Below are 14,647 nucleotides of genomic sequence, written 5' to 3' on the forward strand. Positions count from 1 at the left end.
GAGACACCCTATGCTCCCCCCCCACACCCCCACTCCCCCCCCCCCCCCCCACCCCCTCCCCCAAATTATCCCCCGGAAGACCTCAGTGCTACCGCCAGGGGTTCTATCGCCAGGGAAAAAAGGAGCAGCAATAATGGGCACACCTGTCTTGTACCCCTGTTCAGTGAGAGCTACTCCAAGCTTGGCACACTGGTGCGAAAGCTAGCCATCGGTGTACAGAAGCAGCACCCATGAAATAAACATCTGCCCAAATCCAAATCTCCCAAGCACCTCAATGAGGTTCTTCCACTCCACCCTGTCGAATGCTTTCTCTGCATCCATAGATATAATGGCTTAGAGGCCAAAGAAGGCGAGAGTACAATGTTCAGAACCCGCCGTCTCTGACCTGACAGTTGCTGCCCCTTAACAAATCCTGTCTGGTCTTCTGCGACTATGCTCAGAACACATGGCTTGAAACGCAAAGCCAGCACCTTAGCCAATACCTTGGTTCCACATTCAACAGCAAAATGGGCCTGTAAGAACCACACTCCGAGGGAGATGGAGGCCTGTGAGAGTGTATCAGGCAGGGATCTTGAGCTTTTCACAGTAACTTCATTGCTGTGTTAATGTAAGCCTGCTTCTGACAATAATGAAGATTATTTATTTATTTATTTAAAACGTCGAAAATTTCTACCATTAATGGTACCAACTGGTCTGAAAATTTATGGAAAACTCAACGGGATACCCTTCAGGCCCAGAGCCTTACCTGTCTGCATCAACCCTATCACCCTCAGCATCTCCTCTGAATGGGGCCTCCAACTCCTCCCTATTCTCCCCCTCTACTTTTGAGAAGGGCAACATGTCTGTAAACCCCACCATGCCCGAATCCCCTCCAGAGGCTCTGACCTATAAAGATCCCTATAGAAAGTCTCAAATGCCGCACTGACTTCCCTCGGTGTGATCACTGAGCTGCCCCTCGAATCCCTGATCTGTACAATCTCCCGGGAGGCCGCCTGCCGACTCAGCTGATGTGCAAACAGATGGCCTGCCTTCACCCCGTGCTCTTATTCTGCACCCCTTGCAGGTCGCAGTGTCTCACAGTCTTTCCAGTGGATACCAAGTCAAACTGCATTTGGAGTTGCTTCCTAATTGTAAGCAGCTCTGGGGTACAATCCTCTAAGTAGCGATGATCTGTTTCCAGGATCGCCCTCACCAAACGCTGCCACCCCGCCTGACTGCCCTGTCAAATTGCGTTTTATACGAGATTACTACTCCTCTTATCACCGGCTTAAGTGCCTCCCATACATGAAGGGAGAGACTGATCCATTCCTGTTAAACCTAATGTACTTTTCAATGGCCATGGCTATGTGTTCACAGTAGTGCCTCTCTTCCAGTTGCCACATCTAATGTCCATGGTGCCTGTTAGATGGGATCTGTCTCCAGCTCAAGGTCCACAAAATGTGGAGCATGATCAGAGATTAATATCGCCAAATACAACCCCCCCCCCACCCCCCACCCCCACCCGGAGCAGCGATTTAGTCAATAAAAAATAATGTATCCATGAGCAATTCTCATGCAAGTGTGATCGAAATCCCAATCATGTGGGTGCAGGAATATCCACGAATCTGCTCCCCCCACCTGCCCCATGAAGGTCCAAAGCATCTTCGCCACCACGATGGGGCCTTAGATTTAGGCCTCGAACAATCCATTTTGGGTTCAGCACACAACTAATGTACCCCCCCCCCCTCCACCCTCCCATTTTGTATTCAAATCATGGGTAGAGGCCAGAAAACCCTTAATAAATGCCACATGGTCCCAGTGAGGGACATATATATTTACCATAACTTCCAAAGTACCTGCCAAGGACCCACTTACTATCACATACTTACCACTGAGGTCCGCCACAATTCTAGTGGCCAATAGGGGCACTCACTTATTAAGCAAAATTGTGGCATCGCAGGCTCTTCCATCGAAGCCCGAGTGGAACACTTGCCCTACCCGCTCCCTCCAGAGTCTGGTCTGGTTCTTCACCCAGAAATGGGTCTCCTGTAAAAGCGTTTCAGTTCTTTAGATGAGAAAGAACTCTCGATCTCTTCACTGGGCCACCTAGTCCCGTTGCATTCCAGGTGACCAGCCGAGTTGGAAGGTTCCGCACCCCCTCCCCCAGACTCCCCTTCAGGAATAAACCACCTCAGGGTCAAACAAATCTTCAAGAGGTATCAGTCAAAGCTCCCCCCAGGATGGCAAGCAACCCCATCCTTAGAAAAACACAAAGAATGTTCTAAATCAGCCATCTGACCCCTCCCACCTTCACCCATCTCCTCTTATTTCCCCCCAAATTCCCAAACTGGAACTAGACCCACAGCTCCAGCATTCCCCACATCCCCACCCCCACTCTCCCCCTGACCCTGGCACTGAACACGCCAAACCAGATCGAACTGGTTTTACGACTGCAATTCCTCTCCCTACCTCACTCCCGTTTGCCAGCATTATACACTGCTAGCGAGGTAGCTCCCACCAGGACAATGAAAAGGACAACAGCATTGCTCAGCACTGGGATCAGCTATTCCACAGAAGAAAAAGGGACCCATAAACCATACAACATTGAGAATTCCCCAACATCCCCACAAACAGAGAAAACAAACTTCAACAACAGGATATCAGCAGCTATATTCTGAATATCTCCACCACCCCCTTCAGCCCGTAACCTATGCAAGAAACTGCAAAGAAAGCCCCCATACAACACCTTTTGTAGAATTGGATCCCAATCCATGTTTGTTTAAACATCCTCCACCTTCTCAGGCATCTCAAAATAAAAGACCTCAGCCTTGTGTGTGACCCGCAATCTCGCCGGGCACACCACTCCAAATTGAACTCGCTTCCTGCAGAGAGTGGCCTTCACCTTGTAAAGGTTGCCAGCTTCCTCATGAGCTCTGCCCCCAAGTGTTAATGGATCCTTATCAGATTTCCTTCCTATTTCATATTGTGGTGCTCCTTGCCCCACTGCAGAACCTCCTCCTTATCCCCAAAACTATTGAACCTAATGGTCATCACAAAAGGTGGCTGATGTGGTCGAGGCTTCTTCCTGAGCATCCGATGGGCCCTGTCGAGTACCGGGGGGATGGAGAGACAACTCTTGCCCGCCATCTCCCAAAACATCCATGTTAGATATTTGGTGGGATTTGGACTCTCCATCCCCTCCGGCAATCCCACAGTTCAAGGCTTCAGCCTCCTTGACCGATTTTCCAAGACGTCAACTTCAAATCTTTTATTTTCATCTGCCAACACTACTATCTCGGCCCCTAACAACGCAAACTGCTATCACACCTTGTGAGTGCCTCCTCCACGTCTTCCAGAATCTCAGCATGTTTTTTCACCAACTTTATGAAGCTCCACTCAAATCAGGCCCAATACTTCCTCCAACCAACTTCCACTGCCTTTCAAAGTGCATTTTGAATGATATTGTCATGAGAATGTCGCTTTAAGAAATGTTTGGCTGCTCATGTTACTGCAGTGATGTCAGAGTGTGGGTGGAGCTGAGCTCTGCTTCTGCTTTTTAGTTTCACTTTGAGAAAAGCTTGGGTGTGTCTGTCTTTTTGGTTTCGTGTTTCAGTGTGTTGCAGCTGAAGTCAGCCAAAGCAGCTGTACTGTTGATCTCTCTGCCAGGAAGGACTATCTCCTGATCATTTGGTGAACTCAGAAATGTTAATGTTTTCAGTATTGAATGTAAACCCTGATGTGCTTCTGTTTAAAGATTAAGTCTTTTGGATGTTAAAAGGGCAGCTTAAAGGATTACTTAGTGTTGTATTCTTTGGGGGTTATCTTTGAATTAATAGTTGCTAAGATATTCACTGTTTGTTTTAAAAAGGTTAACTTGAGTTCATAGAATAAACATTGTTTTGTTTTTAAAAATACTTTTCCATTTCTGCTCTACCACACCTGTAGAGTGGGCCGCATGCTCCCCATACCACAATCTATTAAAAGTTGTGGGTCAGGTGAAATCCATGATACACTTTGGGGTTCTCTAAACCCTGGCCCATAACAAATTGGGGGCTCGTCTGGGACAAAAGTCTATCTATTGGATTGGCTTAGTGAACTTAAAGACAGTGAGGGGTGAGCATATTGTGGTTGCTTTTCAGGTGTGGTATTCTAGTTTAAGTAGGATGTTTGTTGTGGACAATGGCTCTTTCAGAGGCTCAGAAGTTTTTGGGGTTGGAGCCGGTCACACGCAGTAACTTACGGATAGAGACTAAAAACAGACTGTTAGATTTGACAAAAACATTGCAGTTAACATAACCTGACAAAATGCGAAAAGATGAGGTAATTATGGCGGTGGCTAAGTATTTAAAGTTGCCTGAGATACAGTCTGACGCATTAGAAATGGCAAAGATCCAGTTGCAGATTAAGCAACTTGAACATGAAAAAGAATTAAAGCAGCTTGAATATGCAATGAGAGAAAAAGAAAAGGAGAGAGAAATGAAATGAAATGAAATGAAAATCGCTTATTGTCACAAGTAGGCTTCAATGAAGTTACTGTGAAAAGCCCCTAGTCACCACATTCCGGCGTCTGTTTGGGGAGGCTGTTACGGGAATTGAACCGTGCTGCTGGCCTGCCTTGGTCTGCTTTCAAAGCCAGCAATTTAGCCCTGTGGAAGGAAGAAACAAAGAAAGAATAGCCCTAGCAGAACAAAAAGAAAAAGAAAGGGACTTACAGATCAGGGAAAAGATAAAGACAGAGTTTGAACTTCAGAAAATGGCCATGAAACATGACATTCAGTTAAAATTGGCAGATGTAAAGGGAAACAGTTGGATGAAAGTGATGAGGATAGTGAGAAAGAGCGTCATAATCGAAGGTGTGGTGGGGATCTATTTAAATATGTCCAAGCATTGCCATGGTTTGGCGAGAAGGAGGTAGAAGTCTTTTTCATTTCATTTGAGAAGGTAGCTAAACAAATGAAATGGCCACAGATTACTGATTCAAACAAAGCTGGTAGGTAGGGCTAGTGAAGTGTTTGTATCACTACCGGAGGAGGTATCTGGGACGTATGAGGAGGTGAAAAAATCCACCTTAGGTGCACATGAACTAGTTTAGTAAAAGGTTTAGAAATTTAAGGAAAGAATTTGGTAAAACATACATGGAGTTTGAAATGCTCAGAGTAATTTTGATAGGTGGATAAGGGCTTTGAAAATAGACCAAACGTATGAAGCTCTCAGAGAAATTATACTTTTGGAGGAGTTTAAAAATTCAATTCCTGATGTAGTGAGAACTCATCTGGAAGAGCAGAGGGTTAAAACTGCGAGATGACGCTCTTTCTCACTATCCTCATCACTATCATCCAACTGCAACAGAAATGGCAGATCATTATGAATTAGTTCATAAATCAAGGCTTGGTTTCCGACATCAGTTTCAGCCGGTGAGGGATAGAAACTGGGGACATGAGAAATACTCAAGTGGTAAATGTAAAGGTGATCTGATGGGAGATAATAAAGAGAGTGTACCTCAGATTAAAAAAGAAATCCAGGCGGGTGGAAGAGAAATGAAAAGTTTCAAATGTTTTCACTGTAATAAACTAGGCCATGTAAAGTCACAGTGTTGGTGGTTGAAGAAAAGCACTGGGAAGGCTGATGTGGTAAAACAGGATAAGACAGTAGGGTTTGTTAGAGTGGGAAAGGAAAGCCCAAGGGAAGCGAAGGAGATGCAAACGATTGTACAGCCTGTTCAAGAAGTAATTGATAAGAAGGTGCCAGGTGTCTTTAAAGAATTTACTTGTGTGGGTAAAGTTTACTCATGTGTATCAGGAGGAGCAGGTAAAGAAGTCACAATTTTAAGAGATACAGGAGCTAGTCAACTTCTAATGGTAAGAGATGAGGAATTATGTAGTTTGGGAAGAATGTTGCCAGAAAAGGTGGTAATATGTGGAATTCAGGGTGAGAGGAGTAGCGTTCCATTATATAAGGTAAGGTTGGAAAGTCCAGTGAAGAGTGGTGAAGTGGTAGTAGGAGTAATAGAGAAACTATCTTGTCCAGGAATACAGTTTATCTTGGGTAATGATACAGCTGGATCGCAGGTGGGAGAGATGCCTACTGTGTTGATAAGCCAGTGGGAAATCAGACAACTGAAGTGTTGAAGGATGAATATCCTGGGATTTTTCCGGATTGTGCAGTAACAAGGTCGCAAAGTCACAGGTTAAGACAAGAGGAGAAATCAAAGAGTGAAGATGAAGGTGAAGTGCAATTATCAGAAACAATTTTTGATCAGATGGTTGAAAAGGAACATGAACAGGTGGAGGATGAGGTGGATATTTTAGTTCAGGAAAAGTGGCAGAGTTACAACAGAAAGATGTAGAAATAAAACGGGTATATCAGAAAGCATATACGGAAGAGGAATCTGAGAGAATACCAGAGTGTTATTACCGTAAAAGTGATGTCTTGATGAGAAAATGGAGACCTGTACATATGCAGACGGATGAAAAGTGGGCAGAAGTTCATCAAGTAGTATTGCCGGTAGGGTATAGAAAGGAGTTGTTGCGAGTGGCACATGAGGTACCAGTGGGAGGTCATTTGGGGATAAGGAAAACTCAAGCTAAAATCCAGAAACATTTTTATTGGCCTGGACTACATAAAGATGTAGTTAAATTTTGTCAATCATGTCACACATGTTAAGTGATAGGGAAACCCCAAGCAGTGATAAAACCAGTGCCCTTAATACCCATTCCAGCATTTGAGGAACCTTTTACAAGGATCCTAATTGATTGTGTAGGACCGTTTCCTAAAACAAAAAGTGGGAATCAATATCTTTTGACTATAATGGATGTGTCTACTAGGTTTCCAGAGGCCATTCCAGTCCGTAATATTACAGCTAAGAGGATTGTGGAGGAGTTACTTAAATTCTTTACTAGATATGGACTACCCACAGAAATTCAATCGGATCAAGGATCAAATTTTACCTCAAAGTTATTCAAATAAGTTATGGATAGCTTAGGAATAAAACAATTTAAATCAACTGCGTACTATCCAGAATCGCAGGGAGCGTTAGAAAGGTGGCATCAGACATTAAAGACAATGTTGAGGGCTTATTGTCAAAATTTCCAGAGGACTGGGATAAAGGAATTCCATTCGTACTGTTTGCAATTAGGGATGCACCTAATGAGTCAACCAAATTTAGTCCTTTTGAACTAACTTTTGGTCATGAGGTAAGAGGACCACTTAAATTGATTAAAGAAAAATTGGTGGGTGGTAAATCGAAAATTACACTATTGGATTACGTGTCAAATTTTAGGGAACGATTTAATAGAGCAGGTGAATTGGCTGGACAACATTTGAAAGCTGCACAAACTGTGATGAAGCGGGTAGCGGACAAGAAATCCAAAGTTCGTAGTTTTGCCAGGGGAGATAAAGTTTTAGCATTGTTACCAGTGGTTGGTGAGCCTTTAAAAGCTAGGTTTTGTGGACCGTATCAGATTGAAAGGAAATTAAGTGAGGTGAATTATGTGGTAAAAACACCAGATAGAAGGAAGACTCACCGAGTGTGTCATGTGAATATGCTTGAAAGGTACTTTGAAAGGGAAGGATAGAAAGAGGAGGTTTTAATGATTCTAACTCAAAGTGACGAACCAAATCCAGATGACTGTGAATTTGACATACCTCAAATTAAATTGGAAAATGAGCATGTTCTTAAAAATTGGGATGAATTGTTAAGTTACCTTCCAGAGAAAAAATGAACTGCCCTGAAAGAGTTATTGATATCACATGGGCAAGTTTGTAGAGCTAAATTGGGACGTACTAAAATGGCTATACATGATGTAGATGTGGGAAATGCTGTTCCTATCAAACAACATCCATATAGACTTAATCCTTTAAAATTGGCACAGGTTAACAAAGAGATTGAGAGTATGCTTAAAACGGGCATAATTGAAGTGGGTTGCAGCCAATGGAGCTCACCCATAGTGAATGCAGTTACACGAACGGACTCTTATCCTATCCCATGTTTGGAGGATTGCATTGAGAAAGTGGGACAATCCGCTTTTATTTCCAAATTGGATTTACTTAAAGGTTCCTGGCAGGTACCTTTATCCGAAAGGGCGAAGGAGATTTCAGCTTTTGTGACTCCAGATGGTATATACCAATTCAACGTTATGCCATTTGGCATGAAAAACACCCCAGCCACATTTCAACGGTTAACTAACAAAGTCGTTTCAGGATTACCCAATTGTGCAGTATATATCGACAATCTGGTAGTTTTCAGCCAGTCATGGAAAGAACATTTAAAACATCTTATGGAGTTATTCGATCGACTTCAGGAGGCGGGTTTGGTGATAAACCTAACCAAAAGTGAATTTGGAAAAGCCCAAGTCACTTCCTTGGCCGTACAATTGGACAGGGTCGATTGGTCCCACGGGATGTGAAAATGAAAGTTATTGGGGAGTTTCCGATACCCTTGACACGACGGGAAATAATTAAATTTCTTGGCATGAGTGGATTTGATCGAACATTCGTGCAAGAGTTTTGTAGCGTGATTGCTCCACTGATGGACCTGCTGAAGAAACGTAAAAAAATTTCAATGGACAGCGGATTTTCAACATGCATTTGACTGCCTGAAAGCTGTGGTAACCGATGCTCCTGTATTGGAGAATTACAAGGGACTCTGTGATCAGATTGAACTGAAGTATGTAACTTTGAAGAGAAATGCCGAGGCGTAGAGGAATGGATGGATCGTGCAGAGACTTTCTTGTTCAAAGAGATTGTCAATCGAGAAGGATTTTGGTTGATGGAAGAAGAACGAAAAAATTTAAAAATGGACTATATTATTATACCTTGCATGTGTTGGTTTTTTTGAACTGGTAAAGTGTTTTACTGTGTGCATTTCTTAATTGATGGTGCAAAGGTGAAAAATGAAACCATCGTGAAGTTGATGGGGTTTTTTTTTCTTGGGGGGAGGTGTCATGTGAGAGTACCTTTAATAAATGGATGTTTAAGCAATGTACCTTTAAGAAATGGAGCTGATCATATTAGTGAAGTGATGTCAGAGGGTGGGGGGAGCTGAGCTCACTTCTGCTTTTTTGAGTTTCAGTTTGAGAACGCAGCTGGGAGTGCTGTGTGTTTTGCTGTGAGCTGCAGGAAGAAACACAGAGCTGGTCTGTTGATTTCTGCAATCCAAAGACTATAAATATATTGAATGTAGCCTGATGTCTGTTTTTGATGGTTTGAAGTCTTTTGGATGTCTAAAGGAACAGTTTGAAGGATTATTTAGTGTTGTAGTCTTTTGGGGTTATCTTTGAGATAATTGGTGTTAAGATATTCAATGTTTGTTTTTAATAGGTTAACATGAGTTCATAGAATAAACGTTGTTTTGTTTTAAAAACCATTTGTCCATTTCTGCTGTATCACACCTGGAGAGTACGCCGTGTGCTTCCCACACCACAATCTATTAAAAGTTGTGGGTCGGTTGAACTCCATGAAACACTTTGGGGTTCTGTAAACCCGGACCCATAACAGTATGATCTCCCTCTTCCATGTCGTCACCTGGTCCAGTTTCAACCTTTTCACTGGGCTGCCCCAACCACTTTACATTCCAGGTGAACAACTGAATTGGGGGCCTCCCACTCCCTCATCCCGTATGGGGAGAAAGCAGGACTAGTCTATCGAGTTGGATGATTAGCCATGATCGTGATGAATGGCGGAGCAGGCTCGAAGGGCCAAAAGGCCTCCTCCAGCTCCTATCTTCTATGTATCCCTGAGTCAGCCATTTCTACCAAAAGAGATTATCAGGCAACTGCCCAGAGTGTACAGGCCCAAGGCCCACCCAAGATGCCTGCCAAATCCACCCACTAAATGTAACAAATAAAAATCTGTAATCACCGTCAGTGAACTAACCCCCCCCCCCCCCCCACCCCCGGACAACACCCCTCCAAAATGTACATATTGATCACATGAAAATGAACAGTACCCTCTCCCAACCAACCAACCACAACCCCCAACAAAACAAAGACGCTCAGCTCAAATTGGTTAATGAGCTGCAGCACCTCCCCCCCCCCCCCCACCTCACTGGGGATGGGGACACTTGTGGAGTCTCCTCCTCCAGTTGTTTAATTGTCCATCACTATTCATGGCTGGATGTGGCAAGACTGCAGAGCATTGATCTGATCCATTGGTTGTGGGATCGCTCAGCTCTGCCTATTACTTGCTGCTTATGTTGTTCGGCACACAAGTACTCCTGTGTTGTAGCTTCACCAGGTCGACACCTCATTTTTTAGGTCTGTCTGGTGCTGCTCCTGGCATGCTCTCCAGATCTCTTCATTGAACCAGGATGGATCCCCTGGCTTGGTGGTAATGGAAGAGTGGGGGATATGCCGGGCCATGAGGTTACGGAGTATGGCTGAGCACAATTCTGCAGCTGCTGATGGTCCGCAGTCTGTTATGGATGCCCAGTCTTGAGTTGCTAGATCTGTTCGAAGTCTACCCCGTTTAGCACGGTAGTGCCACACAACACGATGAAAGGTATCCTCAATGTGAAGCTGGGTCTTTGTCTCCACAAGGACTATGCGGTGGTCAGTTCTACCGATACTGTAATGGGCAGATGCACCTGCAGCAGGCAGATTGATGAGGATGAGGTCTAGTATGTTTTTCCCTCTTCTTGGTTCCCTCACCACCTGCTGCAGTCCCAGTCCTGCAGTTATGTTCTTTAGGACCCGGCCAGCTCGGTCTGTGGTGGTACTGCTGAACTATCATGGTGATGGACATTGAGGTTCCCCCACCCAGAGTACATTCTGTACCCTTGTCACCCTCAGTGTTTCCTCCAAGTGGTGTTCAACATGGAGGAGTACTGATCATCAGCTGAGGGTGGTCAGTACGTGGTAATCAGCAGGAGGTTTCCTTGCCCATGAAGCCAAGTGACATCATGGGGTCCAGAGTCGATGTTGAGGACTCCCAGGGCAGCTCCCGCCCACTGTATACCACTGTGTCACCACCTCTGCTGGGTCTGTCCTGCCGGTAGGACAGGACATTGAGGAAGCAGGTAAGCTGCAGAAGGACTTGGACAGACTAGGAGAGTGGGCAAAGAAGTGGCAGATGGAATACAATGTGGAAAAGTGCGAGGTTATGCACTTTGGAAGGAGAATTAGAGGCATAGATTATTTCTAAATGGGGAGATGCTTACGAAACCAGAAGCACAAAGGGACGTGGGAGTCTATGTTCACAATTCTCTTAAGGTTAACGTGCTGTTTCAGTCGGCAGTTGAGAAGGCAAATGCAATGTTAGCATTCATGTCAAGAGGGCTAGAATACAAGACCAGGGATATACTGCTGAGGCTATATAAGGCTCTGGTCAGCCCCCATTTGGAGTTTTGTGAGCAGATTTGGGCTCCGTGTCTAAGGAAGGATGTGCTGGCCTTGGAAAAGGTCCAGAGGAGGTTCACAAGAATGATCCCTGGAATGAAGAGCTTGTCGTATGAAGAACAGTTGAGGACTCTGGGTCTGTACTCATTGGAGTTTAGAAGGATGAGGGGGGTTCTTATTGAAACTTACAGGATACTGCAAAGCCTGGATAGAATGGACGTGGAGAGGATGTTTCCACTTGTAGGAAAAGCTAGAAGCAGAGGATACCGTCTCAGACTAAAGGGACGATCCATTAAAACAGAGATAAGGAGGTATTTCTTCAGCCAGTGGGTGGTGGATCTGTGGGAACTCTTTACCACTGAAGGCTGTGGAGGCCAATTCACTGAGTGTCTTTAAGACAGAGATAGATAGGTTCTTGATTAATAAGGGGATCAGGGGTTATGGGGAGAAGGCAGGAGAATGGGGATGAGAAAATATCAGCCATGATTGAATGGCGGAGCAGACTCGATGGGCCAAGTGGCCTAAATCTGCTCCTATGTCTTATGGTCTGATGGTCTTATGGAATGGTGATCGTGGCGTCTCTGACATTATCTGTAAGGTATGATTCCGTGAGTGTGACTATGTCAGGCTGTTGCTTAATTAGTCTGTGAGGGACTTCCGGGTGCGGCGATGACCAGCTGAGTCGCACGTTTCGGCAGCTCCCGGTGAAACGGACTTTTGGGCTCTTGATAGGAGCCCCAACGGCAATTTTGACGGCTAAAAACACTGTGCGGTAAACCAGAAGGGAATCCCCCCTGGATACGGATGAAAAAAGGAGGAGAAAGTGGCCGGATTGCAGTGGATCCTTTAGAACAGCGGCAAGGAAGGCAAGCAAAAACCAAGATGGCGTCGGAAGGTGGCAGTTTAACATGGGGCCCTGAACAACAAGAGTTCTTGAAATGCTGTGTGGAAGAGCTCAAAAAGGAAATGAAGAAAGAGCTGTTGGCCCCGATACTACAGGCGATCGAAGGTCTAAAGGAGGAACAAAAGACCCAGGAGCGGGAGCTTCGGGTCGTGAAGGCAAAGGCAGCCGAGAATGAGGACGACATACAGGGCCTGGTGGAGACGCATGAGGCACATCAGAAACGATGTGTGGAAAGGTTGGAGGCACTGGAGAACAACGCAAGGAGGAACAACCTGAGGATTCTTGGTCTTCCTGACGGTGCGGAGGGAGCGGACGTCGGGGCATATGTGAGCACGATGCTGCACTCGTTAATGGGAGCGGAGGCCCCGGAGGGTCCGTTGGAGGTGGAGGGAGCATACCGAGTGATGGCGCAAGGACCGAGTGCAGGAGAAATTCCCAGAGACATAGTGGTGAGATTCCTCCGTTTTAAGGATAGAGAAATGGTCCTTAGATGGGCAAAGAAAACTCGGAGCAGTAAATGGGAGAACGCGGTGATCCGCGTTTATCAAGACTGGAGTGCGGAAGTGGCGAGAAGGAGGGCGAGCTTTAATCGGGCCAAGGCGGTGCTTCATAAAAAGAAGATAAAATTTGGAATGCTGCAACCGGCAAGACTGTGGGTCACATATCGAGGGAGGCACCACTACTTTGAGACGGCGGATGAAGCGTGGACTTTTATTGTGGAAGAAAAACTGGAATGAGCGGGTTATTAAAAAGAACGTTTGAACAAAGTGGTGGGGCGAATGTGGGGGGCGAAGAGGGGGGTTAAAAAGGGGGGAAAGAGGAGTTTTATGTGCTGGTTCTGTGAGGTGGTAACTTTTCTCTCTTCCACAGGTGGTGATGGGGGGAGGAGGGGAGGCGGAGGAGATGGGGCGTTGGTCATTGGGGGCGGGGCCAAGGGAGAAGCGCGGGCTTGGTTCCCGCGCTATGATAATCATGGCGGGAATAGAGAAGCAGGAAGGAGGGGGCGTCGCACGGTGCGAGCCGAGGTCACGGGGGGAAGCCGAGGTCGGCCAGAGTTTGCTGACTTCTGGGAGCAACATGGGGGGAGTAATTACGCTAGCGGGGGATCTAGCGGGGGTGGTGGGAGGGGGGAATTACTGGGTTGCTGCTGCTGGGGAGAGGGGGGAGCTGGTATGGGAGGGGATGGGCGGGGGGGCACCGCCTGGGGGAGGTACAGCTGCGTGGGAACCGGGTGAGGAGCTGGAAAAAGGGGATGGCTAATCGACAAGTGGGGGGGGTAGGAAGCCCCCCAACCCGGCTGATCACGTGGAACGTGAGAGGGCTGAACGGGCTGATAAAGAGGGCACGGGTACTCGCACACCTTAAGAAACTTAAGGCAGATGTGGTTATGTTACAGGAAACGCACCTGAAACTGATAGACCAGGTTAGGCTACGCAAAGGATGGGTGGGGCAGGTGTTCCATTCGGGGCTAGATGCGAAAAACAGGGGGGTGGCTATATTAGTGGGGAAGCGGGTAATGTTCGAGGCAAAGACTATAGTGGCGGATAACGGGGGCAGATACGTGATGGTGAGTGGCAAACTACAGGGGGAGACGGTGGTTTTGGTAAACGTATATGCCCCGAACTGGGATGGTGCCAATTTTATGAGGCGGATGCTAGGACGCATTCCGGACCTAGAGATGGGAAAGCTGATAATGGGGGGAGATTTTAATACGGTGCTGGAACCAGGGCTGGATAGGTCGAAGTCCAGGACTGGAAGGAGGCCGGCAGCAGCCAAGGTACTTAAAGATTTTATGGAGCAGATGGGAGGTGTAGACCCGTGGAGATTTAGCAGACCTAGGAGTAAGGAGTTCTCGTTTTTCTCCTATGTCCATAAAGTCTACTCGCGAATAGACTTTTTTGTGCTGGGAAGGGCGTTGATCCCGAAGGTGAGGGGAACGGAGTATACGGCTATAGCCATTTCGGATCACGCTCCACACTGGGTAGACTTGGAGATAGGGGAGGAAACAGGAGGGCGCCCACCCTGGAGAATGGACATGGGACTAATGGCAGATGAGGGGGTGTGTCTAAGGGTGAGGGGGTGCATTGAAAAGTACTTGGAACTCAATGATAATGGGGAGGTCCAGGTGGGAGTGGCCTGGGAGGCGCTGAAGGCGGTGGTTAGAGGGGAGCTGATATCAATAAGGGCACATAAAGGGAAGCAGGAGAGTAAGGAACGGGAGCGGTTGCTGCAAGAACTTTTGAGGGTGGACAGACAATATGCGGAAGCACCGGAGGAGGGACTGTACAGGGAAAGGCAAAGGCTACATGTAGAATTTGACTTGCTGACTACGGGCACTGCAGAGGCACAATGGAGGAAGGCACAGGGTGTACAGTACGAATATGGGGAGAAGGCGAGCAGATGGCTGGCACACCAATTGAGGAAAAGGGGA

The sequence above is a fragment of the Scyliorhinus torazame genome, chromosome 8 (genome assembly GCF_047496885.1).
Source record: "Scyliorhinus torazame isolate Kashiwa2021f chromosome 8, sScyTor2.1, whole genome shotgun sequence".
Classification (NCBI taxonomy): Eukaryota; Metazoa; Chordata; class Chondrichthyes; order Carcharhiniformes; family Scyliorhinidae; genus Scyliorhinus; species Scyliorhinus torazame.